At 51.4% G+C, this 7,326-nt stretch overlaps 1 long non-coding RNA gene across 1 annotated transcript; it reads left to right on the top strand.

Moving 5' to 3' along the window:
* The first annotated feature begins 1,178 nt into the window (after positions 1-1,178).
* Positions 1,179-4,273, top strand: LOC122198769. Its single transcript, XR_006193159.1, has 3 exons — positions 1,179-1,405; positions 1,583-1,707; positions 3,286-4,273. It is a non-coding gene; the product is annotated as an uncharacterized LOC122198769 (long non-coding RNA).
* The last annotated feature ends 3,053 nt before the right edge of the window (positions 4,274-7,326 follow it).

The following is a 7,326-nucleotide window of genomic DNA, read 5'->3' as shown; positions in this document are numbered from 1 at the left end:
ATCCGAAACAGGCTCCAGGCTCCGAGCTGTCAGCACAGAGCCCCACGCGGGGCTCCACCCCACAAACCGCAAGATCATGACCTTAGCTGAAGTCGGACGCTTAACCGACTGAGCCACCCAGGCGCCCCAAAAGCAACCTTTTTCTACTCGCAGCAAAAAAATGACTGGAAAGAAACACAGCAAAATGTTAAGAACGATTTTTTTTAATGTTTATTTATTTTTGAGAGAGAGAGAAACAGAGCACAAGTGGGGAGGGCCAGAGAGAGAGGGAGACACAGAATCCGAAGCAGGCTCCAGACCCCGAGCTGTCAGCACAGAGCCTGACGCAGGGCTCAAACTCACGGACCGTGAGACCATGACCTGAGCCAAAGTTGGGTGCTTAACCGATTGAGCCACCCAAGCTCCCCAAGAACGATTTTTGTCTGACTGGTGGATTATGGGGGATTCTAATTTTCTTCTTTATGTCTTTTTACGTTTTCAAAAATTTAGAGAAGAATTTTTCAGGATTTCTGACTGCGGAAAATCAGCTTTTTAATTCTGTGCACCACGTTCAGAAACGTACCCTAATGGAATGAGATAACTAAAAGATGGAAAAGACTTTGAGGTGTATCCACTTCATCTCCAGGCCAATTCTCATTTGCTTTTATACGTGGACTTTCCCCCGGAAGTGTCCTTTTTTTGTTTTTTAAAAAAAAATTTTTTTTTTAAATTTTAAGTTTATTTATTTTTGAGACAGAGAGAGACAGAGCATGAACGGGGGAGGGGCAGAGAGAGAGGGAGACACAGAATCGGAAGCAGGCTCCAGGCTCTGAGCCATCAGCCCAGAGCCCGACGCGGGGCTCGAACTCACGGACCGCGAGATCGTGACCTGAGCTGAAGTCGGACGCTTAACCGACTGAGCCACCCAGGTGCCCCTTTTTAAAATTTTTTTAATGTTTATTTATTATTGAGAGACACACACACACACACACACACAGAGCATGAGCAGGGGAGGGGCAGGGAGAGAGGGAGACACAGAATCCGAAGCAGGCTCCAGGCTCTGAGCCATCAGCACAGAGCCCGACGCAGGGCTCCAACTCACAAGCTGTGAGACCTGAGCCGAAGTCGGTAGGTAGCTCAACAAGCTGGGCCACCCAGGGGTCCCTGGAAGTGTCCTTAAAGCAGTGTAATCCCTTGTACCGAGTGAAGAATGTCTCAATAATACCTTTTCTTAAAACAGTTGGTTCAGGTTCAGCAGTCAGTGGGTGATTTTTTTTTTTTTTTTGTGCATGTGTTTCTTTGTTTTTTTCTTAGTGCCCCTGATATACCCTTTCTTTTTGCCAACATAATGTTAGGCCAGACCAATTGCTAAAGAAGGAAGGAGAGAGCTGTTCTCCCTGAGGACTGAACTCAGGGCCTTCACATGGTGAGTTTGACACACTGTCAGCTGAGCTGAGTGTGTGTGTGTGTGTGTTGTAACTGTTCTTAACATATTCATTTACTCATTCATTATGTTCCCATTAGATGTTGAAGGTCTTACAAAAATGAAGGACTTCTCTCTACATGTCTTCGGTTCAGATTCCTTATGTGGTATATACTCTAGGGGCAGCTTAAATGAAGTAAAGCAAGAGTTTAAGAGGAGCAAGAGTATTTCTGCCTGAAGTGATCAGGGCCGACTTCGCACAGAACGCGACATTTGGACCTCACCTTTAAGTAAATGCGATTTCAGTAAGTAGAGAGAGGAGATGCCATAATCCTCTGTGGGGGCGGGATTTGTACTTATCTTGTTGACTGCTGGCTTCTCTAGCTACTAACTGGTCCCTGATGCCTGGTAGGTGTTGAACAGAGATTTATTTAATGACCATTTGCGTGCAGGGTGAAGAGAAGAGACACATAATCAAATTCTAGAGTCGTGGAAGCCAGGGTTTTGTTTTTTTCATACAAAAATTAGCCTACTTTTGCTGAAAGCTAAGCTGCATGAAGAGGAAAATTGGAAACTGAAATTGGAAAGTTCTGTATTGAATCCAGGTTCTAGTAGCCTAAGGAGTACTCAGTAGATAATCGTGACAACAGCTTGGAAATATTCATCTGGGGTGTTTTTTTAAAATCAGTGGGATAGATCAAAGTAAAGAAACCAATTATAAATCTATTAAAAGAGAACTGAGGAGACGTGGACACAGGCTGGATATTTGATAATGTTAAGAAATTCTTGTTCATTTAAGTGTGATAGTAATATTTTGGTTATCTCTTAGAGAAACATAAGGAAATATTTACAGGTAAAATAATACGATGTCTGGGTTTGCTTCAAAATCATCCTGGGAGTTGTGGGGGGAGGGATACGGATAAACCAAGCATGTCATGTATTAATACCTGGTAAAATTGGGGGATGGCTAAGGAGCTTTCTGGGGTGATGGAAATGTTTTATATATTGATTGGGAGTGGCAGTGAAACAGGCACATACATTTGTCAAAACACATTGTGCACTTAAAGTTTATGCATTTTACTATATGTACGTTTTATGTAGAAAAACTAGGTAATGGTTTAGGTGGGTTCATCTTACTATTCTGTCTACTTTCTAAAGTATGTTTGAACATTTCCTAATACAAAGTAGAAAGAAAGAAAGAAAGAAAAGAAAAGAAAAGGAAAAAGAAAAGAAAAGAAAGAAAGAAAGGGGGGAAGAGAGGAAGAAACCTACTGCAATATTGGGAGCAGGAAAATTATTTAAATTGAAGTTGTGGTATGGCATAAAAGGGGATCAAGTGAGAGTGACACCTTTCAGGTTACAACAGATAACGGATCACTCGGATTGAGCGGGTTTTGCCTCATTGGAACACTGGTGCAGTATTGCAGAAAACGGCATGGGTGGCTTTGACCTAGGCGTTCAAAGGAAAAAGCACAGGAGGATTTTCATTCAGTATTTTCTGATTTAGTTTGCATGTTCTCCAACCGATTTCATTATCAACGTCATCAACGCGTCTACTTGATAGTCTCATCCGTAAACTTGTTACTCCATCATCTCATAAGGAAAAAAACAATTTGAAGAAATTTTCTTTGATGTGCCTTTGGTAGGATTGAGACTTTCTCAGACCATAATTATGGACCCAGGAGGGAAGGTACTTAGGGCTCTCCAGGCTGGGGCCTAATCCTAAAGAGATCTCTCTTGGAGCTAGTGTCCCTGGGTGCCTTGCTTCTATCAGAACTATGTCCACGGAATAGATAATATTGTCATTTTCATGCCTGTAGATCTATTTTTACTTTAATATTTGAATGGTAACAGTTTCCGTGGGTATGGTTTTTTTTCTACAGATTTGATATTATGATGACTAGAAACACCATTGATGCAAAAGTTGGAGCAGCAGGGGTCAAGGGAAGTTTTCATGACAAGGTTGACCCATCTTGACCGTGAACACAGATGAACAACAGGCTTTAAATGTCGTGTGTGCCAGGGGAGCCTTTCATCCAAGACTTCACAATAACATTCTGGATTATATTCAAATGAGATTAAACATACCGTCCCAGAGACACCCTGACAGGATTGAAGGGAGACATTACCGGAGGCAGCTGGGGCGTGGAAGTGAATCACTCTGCCAGTCCCGCCCCGCACGGACACTGTTTACCTGAATCTGTTCTTTGCTTCTTCCCTTCTGACTGAATCCTTGTATCGGCCAGGGGGGCCCCCATCCCTCAGACAGCCCGGTGCGTCGAGGGAAGCTGACTCCCGCCCCCAGCTCCAGGGGTGAGCCTGCCTAGTTACAGCCAACCCCGTACTTACGCTCTCACCAGTAGATTGTTCAGAAACCCACTTGGTCTGTTTCCTCCGACTAAGTGTAAACTCTGCGAGAATGTGGATGTTCATCTGTCTTGCCAAAGAACCTAGAACGGTGCCTGGCACGTAGTTCTTAATAAACATTTCACGAATGCCTTTTCGCATTCCTCTTCAGCAAACTGTAAATGAACACCTACTACCTGTCCGGGACTCTTCTGGATGCAAAGGTACACAAGACTCAAGAAGTCTAGCAAGGAAGACAGACATATAAACAAGTCTCTAGTACTATACCATGGTTAACGCTGTCATGAATTACACATACAAGGCTGGAGGGGCACGGAAGGAGCAGCCGACTTCCTCCAGGGAACTCACACGAGGCTTCCCAGCACTTCTTCCGGCACTTGGAGCAGATCTTCGAAGATGAGCAGAGATTTTCCAGGTGAAGAGTCAGACCGACTGCAGTGGGGCCGCGTCATCTGTTGACCAAACCAGGGCATTTGGAGAGTGAAAGGGAGGCTCCTAATAATTACACGGAATGACAGGTGTAAGCAGAGACCGTTCTGGGCAAACCAAGCCACGTGGTCAGTCCTGGAAGGAGGAGGAACGCGGGAGAAGGCGAGGATGGTGGAAACAGCCCGGGAAAGGCCAGCCCTCTGGCGCGTCGGAGTAAGGAGTGTGGTGCAGTCGGAGGACGGGCTGTGGCTGGAGCGAAGGGCGAGGGATACGGCGTGAGGGACCTGTTCTGGTGAGCCAAGAACTCCGACTGCATCCGGGACCTGGGGAGCTTTCTCAGCAGGAGAGCACCATGATCAGATGTGCATCTGGGGACGAGAGTTCTGCCGGGCATGTAGAGAGAGAACCGGAGGGACACAGACTAAAGAGCAGCCAGACGGGAGGCTGGTGCCGTGGCTCACCAAGGGAGGATGGGCCCCTGATCTCAGGCAGCATGGAAGGGTGGGTTCAGAAGGAAGGACATACTCGAGGGAACGCTGCCGTGGAAAGAACTTGCATGGAGGGCCAGGGGGTGAGGAGCAGAAGAAACGGATGATGCTGAAGTTTCCAGACTGGGTGATGGCGGCTTTTGCTGTCCATTCCCATACAGGGTGACAAGCGGAAAATGACCTCAGCTGCTTGGCAGACGGAGAGTGGCCAGGGAGCAGGTACAGGAAGCTGAATCGTGTAGGGGCCAAGTGCCAAGGCAAGAGGCCAATCCAAAAGCTGAGTCACTGTATCCAAGGGGTCAGCACGGGTGGAAAAGAAGGAGTCAACGTGCCTCCTGGGACCAGGGAGGTCCGTGAAGGAGAAGTATTGAAGCAGATGGGCAGGGAAGCAGGTACCCGAGGGCAGATCCGTGGAAGGACAGAGAAGACATGCCCCCCTACGGTTGGAGGAGTAGACCGGGCGGCAGAAGAGGTGAACCTGTAGGCAAGTCAACATGATAGGAGCGATCGGTGTGTTCGGTGCCCAGGGGAGGAAGGAACTCAGCATAGGTGAACAAATTGGCATGGTTTTGTCTACAAGCCCTCGGTGATTTAAAAAAATTTTTTATTAATGTTTTATTTATTTTTGACAGAGAAAGAGAGACAGAGCATGAGCGGGGGAGGGCAGAGAGAGAGGGAGACACAGAAGGCGAAGCAGCTCCAGGCTCTGAGCCGTCCGCACAGAGCCCGACGCGGGGCTGGAACCCACAAACCACAAGCTCCTGACCTGAGCTGAAGTCGGATGCTCAACCGACTGAGCCACCCGGGCGCCCGGAGAAGAAAACAATTTTAGGCTGTGCCTAGGAATTACAAAAATATTGTCACATCAGGGCACCTGGGTGGCTCGGTCGGTTAAGTGTTTGACTTCGGTTCAGGTCATGATCTCCTGGTTCCTGAGTTCAAGACCCCCCTTTGGGGGTCCTGCTGTCAGCACAGAGCCTTCTAGACCCTCTGGCTCCCTCTCTCTCTCCTTCTCGCTCTCGAGAGTAAATAAACATTTACATGTAAAAACATATATGTTGTCGCGTCAATATATTGCTGAAGCTCTAAAAATCTTCAATCTATTTAATTTTTGGAATAGTTATACACTCGGTGATTCAACCCCCCAAAAGTATCCAAAACATATATGCACAGGAAAAACTCCCGCTTCCATCTCGTCCCCCGACGCTCCTGCGTCCTGGACCCCGGGCCCGCGAACCGTCTCTGGTGCACCCGGCAGGAGTTCCTTTCTGCTAAATAGATTTCGGGAGCCTGGCGTCGGGGCCACGGGGCTCCGCTCGGCGGGCGTGGCAGGGTGGTCTTCAGAAAGAGGGAGCGGCGGTCGCGCCGCTCGCGCCCGGTTCTGTCAACCGACGGCGACGGCGGGCGGGAGCATCTCAGGAACCCCCCAGGCGGGGCGCCACGCGTCGCCAGGCGCCCCGGCCGACCGAGGCCGCGTGGCCAGGAGGCCCGGTGGGTGCTGAGGGGCAACGGCGACGGTCAAATCCAGGGGCGGGGCGGGGGGGGCGGGGCAAGCGGCCCCAGACGAGCTCCAGACGCGCGGGCGAACATTGGCGAAGCGCGCGGAAAACGCCGCCCTGCAGAGCCGAGGGGGCGGACGCCTGACGCCCGGAGAAGCCGTCTCCTCGGGGGGGGGGGGGGGGGGGGGGGGGGAGGGGAGACCGGAAGCCACGAGAAAGGCCAGAGCGCCGAACGCGGCCGTGCGAGCCACGCTGGAGCCCCGCGGACGTGCCGTCTTCTTTCCGTCTTTCTTTCCGGCGGCTCTTCTCGCGGGAACTGGGGGGGGAGGGAGGCTGAGGTGCAAACGGGACGTGCCGGCCCGGAGCGGGTCGGCGAGGCGCCCGCAGAGCCCTCGAATCCGTCGCGTCGGCCGGGGAGGACGGAACCCCTCCGCGGGTCGCAATCCGTGTGTCTTCAGGGGCCCCGGGGCCGGAGGCGCCTCGGGCGTGGCGGGCGTCGGCTTCGGTTCCGAGGCCGCCGCGCGTCCGGTCGGCCTTCCCGCCTGCCCTGCGGCTTTGGGGGGCGGAGCTCGCCTCGCCGACGAGGCCCCGGTCGGTCGTCACGCGGCTCCCGCCGAGGGGGGGGGGGGGCGGGGTCCGGGAAGGGCCGGGAGGCGACCGGCCGAGGGACGGAGGATGTTCCAGGGACGAGGGCCGCCCGCAGGCGCAGGCGGCACGGAGCTCGTCGCGGTGTGAGGCGCGACGGGGAGGCGTGCGTGAGAGGAGCACGGTGGCCGAGGGGGGAGGACCGGAGACGAAGCCGGGAAGGGGGAGGGAGGGGAGGGGGCGGAGGAGGAGGGGGGAATAAGGGAAAGATGGGCCCCTGAAGTGCCAGGCGTTGTTTTAAGTACCCTACAGGCGTTCACCGAGGTCGCAAAATGCCTCAGGAGGTAGGTCAGAGTGGATTCTATACGGCGTATGTATGTAATACGTATATTAGTATCAGTGCCTCTCGGCCTCATTGTGCTAGAATTGAAAGGAGGCTCTTTTCCATGAGCTGGGAGAGCGGAGCGGATACAAACGTGGCCTTCGCAGCCGGGTTCAAATCCTGGTTCCTTGCTTACTAACTGTGCCATCTAGGGAAAGTTAACTCTGTGCCTCA

This window comes from Panthera leo, chromosome A1 (assembly GCF_018350215.1).
Source record: "Panthera leo isolate Ple1 chromosome A1, P.leo_Ple1_pat1.1, whole genome shotgun sequence".
NCBI classification, from domain to species: domain Eukaryota; kingdom Metazoa; phylum Chordata; class Mammalia; order Carnivora; family Felidae; genus Panthera; species Panthera leo.
The sequence above is the reverse complement of the archived record's forward strand: the minus strand, read 5'-3'. Positions and strand labels throughout refer to the sequence as shown.